This window comes from Eulemur rufifrons, chromosome 16 (genome assembly GCF_041146395.1).
Source record: "Eulemur rufifrons isolate Redbay chromosome 16, OSU_ERuf_1, whole genome shotgun sequence".
NCBI classification, from domain to species: Eukaryota; Metazoa; Chordata; class Mammalia; order Primates; family Lemuridae; genus Eulemur; species Eulemur rufifrons.
In genome coordinates, this window is record NC_090998.1 from 3,875,873 (window position 1) to 3,889,675 (window position 13,803).

The 13,803-nt window shown below is 48.8% G+C and overlaps 1 protein-coding gene and 1 pseudogene across 6 annotated transcripts in view; both read left to right on the forward strand.

Moving 5' to 3' along the window:
- The window catches only part of TSPAN9 (tetraspanin 9), a 189,545-nt gene that overhangs the window by 37,612 nt on the left and 138,130 nt on the right, over positions 1–13,803 (forward strand). The window lies entirely within an intron of this gene.
- Positions 3,198–3,315, forward strand: LOC138397815 (5S ribosomal RNA; annotated as a pseudogene).

Genomic DNA, 13,803 nt, shown 5'->3' on the forward strand with positions numbered 1-13,803 from the left:
ATGTAGAGCGATAGTGACAAACTGCGTCTGCAGCCTGGAGAGGCTGCGTAGGCCCATGGACTCTCCGTCCACTCTTGCGCTGGCTGCTTTGCAGACCGTGGCCCAGTCACAGGACCTCTCTGAAGTCTCCTCTTTTGCAGAGTGAGAAAGTTGGGGTGGCTCTTCCTGAAGTCCCTTACAACTCTGCCTAGTCAATAGTCACCATTCATCAAGTGTTTTCTAGTGTCAGGTGTGTGACGTGCTTGCAGGCCTAATCCCATCTCATTCTCCCAACACCAGGCTCTTCTATTTGCCTCGTTTTGCAGATGAGGAGCCTCAGGTTTGGAGCGGACGTCGCAGTCCAGCGGCCCCTAGGTCCCGCCAGGCCTCAGAGGTATTTTGTTTGGGCTCAGCTGATGCTATTGTTTATTAAAGCCAACATTTAAACACTGAAGAGATTTCACAAAAATAGGGATTTTTGGCTTTTTAAAGTTGGAGGGGCTAGTTACATGGAGCGTGCGCTGCCCAGTGTGGCAGTTGGCTGGATCTGAGTCTCTGGCACCCCTCCTGCCGGGCCGGTGCTTGCTGGCCCCTCGGTCTCGACACGGTGGGGATGGGCCCTGACACCAGCTGGCTTCACGAGTCCACGTTTCCCACCTGGCTCCTGCAGGCACTTGAGCTTGCAGACCTTGACTGAAGGCTGTGATGGGTCTGACACTCTGTCGGTCACGCAGCTACTTGGGTAGCTTGGGTCCGTCTGGCTTTGAGCCATGAAACACCCTGCTGCTTTCCTGAGTTATTTCCAAATCCCAGCAGGAATTTCTGGGTCCACTCTCTGAGCCTCGGAGATCCAGTTCAAGTCTGTAGATTAGGAAGTTGGCAAGGATCCCTCTTCCCCGCGGGCTTTGAGTCTCCAACTCTGTCGGAGTGCGGAGTGCGCCGTTACGGTCCTGCGGCACCCGCTTGCTCACGTTTTAGCCCAGAGAAAAGCTATGTCCTTGCTATACAGTATGTCCTTTCTGAATTAATTTAATGTAATTGTCTTTTGTTTACTGGCTGTTTTCTGACACCTTGGTTTCCTTTTACTGGCAGGTTGAATCCGGGTGACCCCGCCTCCCAGCTCCTAGGAGAGTTGCCAAAGTGCCACACAAAGAGCTTGCGTTTTGCCCGAGGCACATGGAGGCAGGAAATAGGGGTGTCTGTTCAGACTGTGGATGCACTGGGGTTGGTCAGGGGTCCCTGGGGGACAGGCAGGCAGGATGTTGGACCTCCCAAACAGGGAGGGGCCCCCAAGGGGAGCCCTGGTGGAGGTTGAGGTTTCCTGCGTTTGGTGTTGGTCTGTCCAGCTGCTTCCTCCTGATAGGGTGGTTGGACAATGCCACGGTGACTCAACTCCAGCATCGTCCACGAACAATAGTAGATTTGTCCAGGGTCAGCTAGGGAGCTGTGCCTGGGCCTGTCACCTGCTTCCAGGCTCCCAGCTGGGAGGAGCCAGTGGCACCTTGAACCACTCCCCTGCTTGCTCTGTGTGCCTCAAAGCCCTGTCCTGGTTGGATTGATTTCAGGCTGATTCTTTTTGGTTTCTCTGGAGCTTGTCCTCACCCCTTCTCTCTGCGTAGCTAATCTAGAGGTTCCATGGCTCCGCTGACCAGCTGCCTGCCCAGCTTTGCCAGACCGCCCTTTGCCCTTGGCCTGAGGCTCGGTGGGTTTGGCACAGTCCCTGCGGTTCCGAGTCTCACCCCAGGCATTCAGGGCCTGGGTAGCTTCAGAAGAGAGGGACAGCTGCATCATGCTTTAATCTCCTCTGGCGTATAGAGGATTACACAATTTTTCGGTGGGTTGGTTATTGTGTGTTATGATTTTTTTTTTTTAAAAAAAAGCTATTTATTGAGTGTTTTCTAGGTTTCTGTCATGGTTACTAAGCACTTACATGTGTTATCTAACTTGGCCCTTCCACTAACCCTCTGGGGGAGGCATTAGCACCCCCATTTTGCAGATGGATCTGGGGTAGATGAGACTCGAGAGCTTGCCCAGGTCTCAGATCCTTCAATCCTCTGACGTGATTTTCTAGGAAGGGATGTGGGCATTTGCAAGAGCTCAAAGTTTTTCGGACAGTTAGAGAACTGTTGATGGAAGATGAGGGCTTTGAAAGAAGCTGTGCAGAGAGGAGGCAGAGGAGAGCGGGCTTGGTCCTGGAGTGTGCAGCAAGGTGGGGAAGCAGGTGCGTCGCCAGTTTGCCCCGCTGAAGCTGGCCGACGCAGTGTGGTTGGTCCTGGCAGTGGAGCCGCCAGAGTAATTGGAAGCACGTCTTCAGCTGGTGTATGAGCAGCTAGCAGGAGACACTTAAAAACAGAATTGGGAAATTTCCTCCCCACAGGGTGGATTCAGCTGTCAGTGTGGTTTAAACAGGTCCATGTGGAAAATACTGAGATACAGTGCCATTTATGTCTAGAATTGCAAACATGCAATGTTGCTTAGAACTGTTGTTTTTATTATTTATTTATTTATTTATTTTATTATTATTATTATTTTTTTGAGACAGAGTCTCACTTTGTTGTCCGGGCTAGAGTGAGTGCCGTGGTGTCAGCCTCGCTCACAGCAACCTCAAACTCCTGGGCTTAAGCAATCCTCCTGCCTCAGCCTCCCAAGTAGCTGGGACTACAGGCATGTGCCACCATGCCTGGCTAATTTTTTCTCTATATATTTTTAGTTGGACAGATAATTTCTTTCTATTTTTAGTAGAGATGGGGTCTCGCTCTTGCTCAGGCTGGTCTCGAACTCCTGACCTCAAGCGATCTACCCACCTCGGCCTCCCAGAGTGCTAGGATTACAGGCGTGAGCCACCACGCCTGGCCTATTTTTTATTTTTTAGAGATCAGATCTCTGTCACCCAGGCTGGAGCACAGAGACATGATCACAGCTTACTGTAGCCTTGAACTCTTGGGCTCAAGCAATCCTCCTACCTTAGCCTCCCTAGTAGCTGGGACTACAGGCACATGCCATCATACCCAGATAAAATTATTTTTAGTGCAGTTATTTGGCAATTTATATCAAGAATCTTAGAAATATTCATTCATAATTCTGTTCCTTGGAATTTATATTAAGGAAGTAATCATATCTATTTATCTTATTGAAGCATAATTTATAAAAGCTAAAAATTGGAAGCATATTAAATGTCCAGCAATAGAGAATTAGCTACATATATTTTGAAACATTTGGTCTACAGCCATACCACCCCGAATGCTCCCAATCTCATCTGACCTCAGAAGCTAAGCAGGGTGGGCCTGGTTAGTACTTAGATGGGAGACTGCCCAGGAATACCAGGTGCTGTATGTAGGCTTTAAAAAAATAAATAAGTAAAATAAAATAAAAACATTAAAAAATTTTTGATATGATCATACGATGGCCAACTTAAAAAATATTGTCTTCAAAAATTGTATACAATGACTCAAGTTAATGCTTATGAAAAAATGTCAAGCAAATACTGTAAGATATAAAACTGTAATATAAATCCTAATTTAAAAAATAATTGAAGGCCGGGCGTGGTGGCTCACGCCTGTAATCCTAGCACTCTGGGAGGCCGAGGTGGGCGGATCCTTTGAGCTCAGGAGTTCGAGACCAGCCTGAGCAAGAGCGAGACCCCATCTCTACTAAAAATAGAAAGAAATTATATGGACAGCTAAAAATATATATAGAAAAAATTAGCCGGGCATGGTGGTGCATGCCTGTAGTCCCAGCTACTCGGGAGGCTGAGACAGGAGGATCCCTTGAGCTCAGGAGTTTGAGGTTGCTGTGAGCTAGGCTAACGCCACGGCACTCATTCTAGCCTGGGCAACAGAGTGAGACTCTGTCTCAAAAAAAAAAAAATAAAAAAAATAATTGAAGAAAAAGGACTAGAGGAAATACTGTAAAAATGCCAATGGTAGTTAGTGCTTATTAGTGATGTTTCTTTTCTTTTTTCTGTTACGTACTTTCTAAAATTTCCTTAGTCAACGGTAACAACAACAGAATTAGACATGCTTTGGGTGTCGCAGAGGACCCGGGGCGTGTGTGCGTGGCCAGCGCGCCCGGCCTTGGGGTTCCCTTTGAAGCTATGGCTCCTGGGCGGCCACGGAGTGTTCAGGAGGCTTCCCTGCCTTTGAGTTCTCTCTTTCCTTCTCCACCACATTCTTCCCGCTCCAGTTTTTTCCCTTAATTGGATGTAAATTTACAACTGAAGAGTGTTTTTAAAAATGTATTATTTTTTTCCTGGCTGTATTTCCTGAATACTATGACAAGAGAGACATTTTGTATTTCTCACTCTAAAAGAAAACCCTAATTTAAGTTCTTTTCCACTCACGTAATCCCGATTGTTTTTTTTTTTTCTCTATCGTTCAGATGGTTTTTGTCAGATAGGAGAATTTTCTCCTCCTGCCTTAAATGGCCTCTGAAAGCTTGATTTAAAGTGGTACCTCCTTGCCACGGCCTGTTGGATAACAACAGGGTGGCCTGACTTCGCCACAGAGGAAGTGGAGAGAGGGAAGCTTGCTATTTGTTCACAAAGTTTTGTGGCTTGGAATAAGTTTGCAACTAACCCTCAAGTGAGCCCACAGAACACTTGTAATCGTAACTCAAGAACAGTCTTTTGTTTGTGTTTAGTAGATTGTCGATCAGGACTTAGCGTATCACCTGGCATTTAAGGGCTTAGTATCGGTTGTTTCGATAAATCCTGGCCTTTGTGGCAATATTCACTCCCAACAATAGAGACTTCTACTGAGTTTGTTGTATTAAAGTATCCCAAGAAAATGATATCCTGTAGTGGTTAAGAAAATAGGTTTTGGGCCAATTGCAGTGGCTCATACCTGTAATCCCAGTACTTTGGGAGGCTGAGGCAGGAGGATTGCTTGAGGCCAGGAGTTTGAGACCAGCCTGAACAAGAGTGAGACTCCATCTCTACAAAAAATATTAATGGAAAAATTAGCCAGGCTTGGTGGTGCACGCCTGTAGTCCCAGCTACTCGGGAGGGTGAGGCAGGAGGATTGCTTGAGCCTAGGAGTTCAAGGCCAAAGTGAGTTATGATTGTACCACTGCACTCTAGGCTGGGTGACAGAGTGAGATGCTGTCTTTGGAGAAAAAAAAAAAGTTTTTGGATCAGAGAGACTCCGATCCTGTAGTATGGTGATTATGAACACTTCTCTTGACCTCTTGGAACCTTACTTTCCTCCTCTGTAAAATAAGTATAATGTTAATACATCATAGGGATGTTGTAAGGATTAAATGAGATAATACTTATAAAATATTTAATAAGGGATCAATAAATATGCAGTCCTGTGTTGCTTAGCAATGGAGATTCTTTCTGAGAAATGCATCTTTGGACAATTTTGTCATTGTGTGAACATCATGGAGAGCACTTACACAAACCTAGATGGTATTACCTACTACGCACCTAGGCTATGTGGTACAGCCTATTGCTCCTGGGCTGCAAGCCTGTACAGCATGTGACTGTACTGAATTCTGTAGGCAATTATAACACAATGTTAAGTATTTGTATCTAAACATATCTAAGTGTAGAAAAGGTTCAGCAAAACTACCATATAAAAGACAAAAAGTGGTACCCCCGTATAGGGCACTTACCATGAATGGATCTTGCATGATTGGAGGTTGCTGAGAGTTGGGACAGTGAGTGAGTGTGAGGGAATATGAAGGCCTAGTCAGGACATCACTGTGTACTGCTGTAGACTCTGTAAACACTGTGCAATTACAGGCTGCACTAAATTTATAAAAAATATTTTTCTTCAATAATAAATTATAGCTTACTGTAACTTTTAAAATTTATAAACTTTAAAATTTTTGAACGTTTGACCCTTGTAATTACACTTACTTTAAACACAAACACATGGCACAGCTATACAAAAATATTTTCTTTCTTTATGTCCTTATCCTGTAAGCTTTTTTATATTTTTCAAATTTTTAATTTGTTTTACTTTTTAAACTTCTCTGTTAGAAACTAAGACACAAACACACGCAGTAGCCTGGGCCTGCACAGGGTCAGGATCATCAGCATCACTGTCTTCACCTCCACATCTTGTCCCACGGGAAGGTCGTCAGGGGCAGGAACACACATGGAGCTGTCATCTCCTATGGAATAGTAAATACATAAACCAGTACCATAGTTGTCTATTATCACTATCAGATATTATATACGGTTCATAGTTTTACTAGACTTTTTTTTTTAAAGGAACAATAACTTATAATAGGCTTTTTATTTTTTAGACATAGGGTCTTGCTAAGTTGCCCAGGTTGGACTCAAACTCCTGGGCTCAAGCAATCCTCCTGCCTCAGTCTCCTGATTATCTGGGACTACAGGTGTGGTGGTGCACCTGGCTTGTGCCAGGCTTTCATACGACTGGCAGTACAGTAGGTTTGTTTACGCCAGTGTCACCACAAACCTATGAGTAATGCATTTTGTTGCGACGTTACAATGGGTTTAAACCACTAAGATGTCACTAAGCGATAGGAAGTTTTCAGCTCCATTATAATCTCATGGGACCATCATTGTTTGTTTGGTCTGCCATTGTCATATGGTACATGACTGTACTGCTGATATTAAAATATTGTCCTTTGGAGGAGAGGTCCCCTATTCTCGTCTCTGTTCTCAGCTTGAGTGGGGTGGCAGACTGAGCAGACTGTGGCCAGTGGTCCACTGTCTCGTGGATCCAGGGCCCTGTCGCTTTCTTGCCCTGTTCCACCTTCAGCCCCCTCCTTTTGGACCTGCAGGCACCGAAGGGCTGATCCCACCTACTTTCTTGGCTATTCAAACCCAGTGGGAAATGAACTTTCAAAACATAGAAGGCCCGATTTCAGATTGTTTTCCAGGGAGCTTAGACACAAAAGGCTGAATACCCACATTCTCCCCAAGAAATACCTTCCAGACTCTGTGATCACTAGATCCTTGGCACTGGTGCTGGGCTGCCTGGGTCACCACTGTCTCTGTTCCTCGCAGCTTCCTCACCTGGTTAAACCAGGTGCCTTAGCCTCACCTGGTTAAAGCAGGTCATGGCCATCACCACCATCATTTTTTTCCTTAAAGAAATTTTTATTGTGGTACCATATACATAGCATAAACTTTACCATTTTAACCATTGTAAAGTGTTATTAAGTACATTCACATTATTGTGCAACCATCACCGCATTCATTTCCAGAACTTTTTCATCATCCCAAACAGAAACTCTGTATTTATTTAACAATAACTCCCCATTCTCCCCTATCCAGGCCTGGTAACCGTCATTTAACTTTCTGTCCTAAAGAATTTGATTATTCCAGATACCTCAATGAGTGGAATATTTGTCTTTTTATGTCTGGCTTATTTCACTTAGCATAATGTCTTCATCTGTGTCGTAGCATGTGTCAGAATTTCCTGCCTTTTTATGGCTGAATAGTATTCCATTGTGCGTCTATACCGCATTTTGTTTGTCCATTCATCTGTTGATGGGCAGTGGGTTGTTTCCACTTTTTTACTGTTGTGCATCATCATATTTTAATATTAAATTCCCACCCCTCTCCTTCCCAGTGGTGCCAGTGGTTCTTTAGTGCTTGTCACCTGTGCACACACTCACAGGACGTCATATAGGTGCAACGGTGGGTGCACACCTTGAGTGATGTCACATGTATTTTCACAGGGAGTTCTTCTGTGCGTGGGGTCCATGTATCTGTTTCCTTTGTCTGGCTATAAGTGCTCCGAGCTAGAAACTGTGTCTAGTAATTCCTTTTACTAGTTCCTGAGAGTCTGTTTCAGGAAGTGGCAAAGGCTCTTGGTTGAGACTGTGGGTTCTGAGGTCAGACCACGTGGGTTTGCATCCCAATTCCACCACACGCTAACTTGTCATTGTCCGAGTCATTGAACTCTTCCACGCTCCGTCTGTCCATCTGTGAGGTGGTGATGTTGCGGTAACTACCCTGTAGGGCTGTGGGGAAATTAACGGACACATCTGTGTACGGGCGGGGCTCAGCGTAGCGTCTGATGCATTATAAGCCTTTACATGTGAGCTTAAGAAAAAAATTAAGATCTCAACGCCTCTTTCGTCCTCTAGACGTCCTTGCTAGGCGCCGAGGAGGGAGGTGACTCGGCCTCCTGCCAGTGTCCCCACCCCATTCCTTCCTCGCAGCCTCTTTCTCAAGTGGACCACTGACCGGTGGACAGACCGGCAGCGCAGGGAGGCCTTGGGGCAGCGATACCATCTCTGGCTCCTTCAGGATAGTGCTGCTGGGGTGGTTGCTGGGTCACTTCCTGCTGCTTCCGCTTCCCCTGGCCGTTCCGAGCACCGCCAGCCGTGTGCCCGTGGCCGTGGCCGTGGGCGGAGCGCTTGGCAGCGCTTGAAGCCGCCTGCGGTCTCTCCCTAAAGCTGACTGAGCCGGTGAAGACAGACGTGCCCCTATATTTTTCTCTATTCAACAGAATTTTCCCAAATACTTACTAGATCCTCGCATATTCTCTTCTTAGCGTCAGCTTCCAGCTTCAGCTTGCTGGCCGGAGCGAGGCCAGGGGAGGCTGCTGCCGCGGGGGCTGATTTTCCGCTCTGGAAAGATGTCTCAGTGTGACCTGCGGCAGAGGGCGGGCGTGGGCACACGGAGCCTGAAGGCATCACCCCAACGTCAGGGGACTGAACCCAGGTGACACGTCCTCTCGGGGCTGGCCTGGCCACGGTGGCAAAGGGGGCACTTCCTCGCCGTGTGACCTTGAGCAGCTTCTTAACCTCCGTCAGCTTCAGCTTCCCCCTCAGTGGGATGGGATAATAATAGTTCTGTCCCACGGAGATGTGAGGACTCAGATAATCTATATAAATGCTCAGCAGAGTGTCTGGCACACTTGGGGCTGCTCTGAAAACATAAGTTACTTCTATTTTTATTGGCAAAGTTTATTTTTGCTGTTCCCAGCATTCCGTTTCTTTACACCTTTTCTCTTTTGGTGCTAACCCTGATTCCTTTAGGATCCCCGCGCCCTGGAGTTGCTCCCTTCTCCCCACCAGCTGGCGGAGCCACATCCTGTTTCAAGGTCAGAGCCTTCAAGGTCACCTGGGCCAGTGCCCATCTGATACCTTCTTGCTGAGTGGCGTCTCTGCCTTTCCTCACCTGCTCAGCCCCTCTGACCGGTGCTCTGTACCTGGTGAGATGTTCTCGATTTTTCTCTTAATTTTCTCCACTTTTGGAAAACAAAATTGAACCGAATGTTTCTGGAGCCCCTTTCTGTACCAGGAGCTGCTCATTTTGTCTTGTCATTTCATTGTCCCAGCAGGCCTTTGAGGTTCATGGTGTCCTTGCAGTTTTTACAGAGGAGGAAACTGAGGCTGAGCAAATAGCCAGAGGTCACGTGCAAACAAGTGACCGTGGGGCTCAACTGAGCCTGGACCTTCTGACGCTGTAGCCTGTCCTCTGCACTGGCGGTGGCGTATGGCGTGGTGGCCAATTGCTTAGGTGCTCACGTTTGACTCTCGGCCCCTCCACTGGCCAGCTGGCGGCGGGCCAGTCATCTACCTTCTCTAGGCCGCAGGTTCTTCGCCTGAAGATGGGACTAAGAGTAGCAGCCACCTGCTAGGGCTGGTGTGGGTACTAAATGAGAAAATGCTCTAATGCTGACCAAGCTCTGGCACAGTGCCTGACACCTGGCACGTGTGCAGGGATGATGACCATCACGTGGGTTGTGATGTTGGAGTCTGACTTCTGGAAGATTCCACACTCTGGGAACTCACTGAACAAATCCTGTCCTCTGGCCACTATGGGATATGCCCTCAGGTATTTGACGTCGGGCATCACGTCCCTCCCCAAGTCCTCTCCATTTCTTAAAACAATTTTTTATTGTGATAAGATGCATATAAAATCTATCCTTATAGCCATTTTATAGTGTGCAATTTGGTGGCATTAAGTGCATTTACCATGTTGTGAAACCGTCACCACTGTTCCACGACTTCATCGTCCCAAACGAAACCCCACGCCCCTCACGTAACACCCTGTCCCCTTACCACTGGCAGCTGCTGATCCCGTGGCAGTGGAGCTGTCTGCTCTGGGCATTCCGTGTAAACAGAATCGTGCCTCGTGTGGCCTTCTGTGCCTGGCTGCTTTCACTGGCGTGTCTTCAGGGTCCATCCGTGTTGCAGCATGTATCAGCGCTCCGTTCTTTTTAAGGCTGACTAATATTCTATTACATGTATATACGACATTTTGTTTATCCACTCATCTGATGATGGAAATTTGGGTTGTTTCCACCTTTTTTATTGTGAATAGAGCTGCTATGAACATTCATGCACAAGTTTTTGTTTGGACACCTGTTTTCAATTCTTTTGGGTATATACCTGGGAGTGGAATTGCTGGATCGTATGGTAATTCTGTGTTTAACATTTTGAAGAACAGCCAAGCTGTTTCCCACAGCGGCTGAACCATTTCGTATTCCCACCAGCCATGTACGAGGGTTCCGATTTCTCCACATCCTTGCCAACACTGGCTACTTTCCGTGTTTAAAAAATTATGGCCATCTTAGGTGTGAGGCCATCTTAGGTGTGAGGTGGCATCTCACTGTGGTTATGATTTGCGTTTCTCTGATCGTAAGGACACGGAGCGCTCTCCTTGGTCTTCACGTGCCTGCTTTCTCTCGACCCAGTTCTAAGCAAGTGTCTTCCACCGCTCTAGTCACACTTCTCACCACGTGGCCCCCTTTGTCTAGATCCTGTTTAAAATGCCGGCTCCCAGGGCAGGCCTCCAGCTAGGTCGGGCCCAGCCTGGTGTGGGAGAACCGACTTCCCTGGTTCCATGTGACTTTTTGTTATTCAGTCTCCTCTGTGTGGCACCATTGCTCCCCCCAGCCCGTGAACACCTTCAGGTTTGGGTTCTTCCATCCTGCGTGTTCCCATAGCCCTCAGCCTCCTGCCCCGGCTTGGCAGGCACGCTCTCTCTTTGCCCATAGGTCGGGGCGAGGGCAGATGTCGCCCTGCAGACGGCCACGGAACTCCTCCTCCTCTTCACCTTTGGGGAGTTCTGACTCTGCTGGGCCTCATTGTCTCCAGCCCGAACTTTCTGGTCTCGTCTGCAGGATCATTCCGAGAGGCCTTGCAAGAGCCTTGCTTGCCGGAGACCGCAACCTTGTTCCGTTTTACATTTCTTGGGTGGGTTTACAGTCTCAGGCCTATTTCTGACCGTAGAATCAAAGACTGTCCCTCAGTTAAGGAATTTCAAGCATGAATGAGCAGATGGACGAAGTATTTTGGGGCAGAGAGTTTGTCCTCGTGCTGCAGAAGCGCTCTACCATCTGCCTCCCTACCAGAGACCCCACCCGTCTCCAGGGCCCGTCCCAGGAGACCTGGCCTTCCTCACCAGGCACTTTCCTCCCAGTTCACGATTGTTCATCGGTTCTCAATCTATCTGCAGGAAGTGTTCAGTTTACTTCAGCATAAGACTCAATTATTAAATGAAAATTTGGTTGCTATAAAAAATAAAACAACATAAAGGTAACAGTGAAATGTGAGAGCTCCTGTTTGCACACGGCTCCCCTAACGCCAGCGCCTTTCATCCCTGTGTATTCATTCTTTCCGCATCTCACCTAAGCGGCTCCAAGGAGAAAGCACCATCAGGCCGAGTGTGGCAAACGAAACGGGCTCCGACATGCCCTGAAATGATGCTGCTTCCAGCTGGACAAGCAGGTGGCCTTTTCTCCCCAGGCCCAGTTCCTAGCTTGTTACTTGCTGGCTGTGCAACTCCAGGCAAGGGTGGAGGGTAGGTTACTGAACCTTCCTGGGCCTCGGTTGCTTCAATCATAAACAAAGGCAACTCCTAGGGCCGTGGTGAGGGGTTGGTACTCGGGACAGCCCCCTGCGAGATGTGATGTCAGGGTTGCCATCCTGACCTGTGGGTGGTAGCTCTGGGCCAGTGCTTTCCTTCCTGTGTCAGCTCAGTCCACCCTTGACCGTTGACCCTTGGCCTTCCTCATTGGCCTTTCCACCTGTGGGCTGTGGCTGGCACTAAAATAGCTCTTCGACCCTGGCATGTGATGTTCAGTGTGTTTTTATTGTGTGAATGACCAGGTGATGGGTTGAGACATTCTCCTCTCTCAAGATGAGTATTGTGGGAACAATGACACGACTAGCTGCTAAAGGTCATTGACACCTTAATATAAATTAGTGTCATAGATATTTTGACCTAAAAGGGACCCAAGGGGTGATTTTTCATTGTAAAAATGGGGAAATTTCAAGGTTAGAGGTAAGAAACCTGCCAGGCATGTCACAGCCAGTTAGGGGCCAGTGAGGGCTGCAGCCCAGGTCTCCTGATTCTGTCTGTCCAGCCAAGTATCCGTGAGGGCCTGCTCACCTCTGCTCAGGGCTGCTGCTTGGGGTGGAAAGTCACCTGGGTCACAAGGCCCGCAGGCAAGCCAGTAGACAGACGGGCTTTCTGGAGGGACGGAGGAAAGTCTGGGGACAGTGGCATGGCAGATGCCTGTTTGGGGCAGGATGCATCTAGGGCTCTGAGATCCAGCGTGGGCCTGTGGAGCCCGCTGCTCAGCTCAGCGTGGATGTGGTGGTGAGCAGAGAGCAGGGGCCAGCTCTGCTGAGGGAGGTGACGTATCATCGGGCAGACACAGTCCAGGTGGAAGCTCAGGGGAGGGTGACGGCGTGCAGCGTGGAGAGGGCAGTGCTGTCTGCCAGGCAGATCGTCCAGGTGTAGAGGGGAGGAAGGGGAGCAATGTGGGGAGGAGCTTGGCACACCCAAGGGCTGGGGAGCTGTGGGGCCTGTGGGGGTGCAGGGGACGGGGCAGGGGAGCTACCCTGGAAGGTTCTGTGGGCAGGGCTGGCATCTGGCCAGCCTGTTCCCTCTCAGCGCCTTCGCAGTGCCTTGTGCTAGTCGGGGCACCGTTGTCACGTGTTTCATGGATGTGTGAACCCTATTCCTCCTTCCTCAATTCCTGAGAAGATAGCCAGCAGGCTTTTTGTTTTTTGCCAATTTTTTGTACCTTTTTATCCGTGTCACACTCTCTATTTTCTGCTGGATTCTGCCTCGCCCAGCTGGTTGCTCAGCCCTGGACCAGGCTTGCGGGGGTGGGTGAGGGTCTGTGGTCCCCGAGAGCTGCAGGTGGCCTTCTGGCTTACTGCCTGCTCTTCCTTGCTCGGCCACTAGATGGCAGCAGGAAACCTGTCAATTTCTCTCCGCTGTTGATGGTGTTCAAGTCCGGACCTCGCCCTGTGTATCACTTCTTGGATGGCACCGGGACTCAAATTTCACGGCTCACTGATCCAGGATGGGTGTGAGGGAAGCTGGGGGAGCCCCAGTGTCCCTGAGGAAAGTCCAGTTGCCCCTGAGGCATCCCCAGCTGGGCAGCCTGTGCAGGTGCTGATAGGCATGGTGGTGGTGGCAGGGTGGTGGCAGGGTGGCAGCTCCTGGCCTGAGAGGGACAGAGCGTAGGAGCAAGGACATTCACTGCTTCTTCATGACAGCTCTTTGAGGTGCAGCGCCTCGTCCTGCTGCTCACAGCTGGGAACGGCTGAGCAGGGACTCGACCGACCCCAGGCAGGCTGGCGCCAGAATCCCCTGCTACGTCACACACCCCTCATCGTGGGCATTCGTTAGCCTTTGCACGGCACTCGACAGTTTGCCTTCTTCCTCAGCTGCGTGTTCTCACTGGTCTTCCTGACAGCCCTTGTGGCAGGCATCAGAGTATCTTCCTTTTGCAGTCAAGGAATCTGAGGCCCAGAGAAATGAAGGGCACGTTCGGCATTGCAAAGCCAGGACGCTAAGCCTGGTTGTTAGATGCCAAGTCTGGGGCCATTTTTGTTTTCTCCTCTCTTTTTGTAGTGAAGCAGGTATGT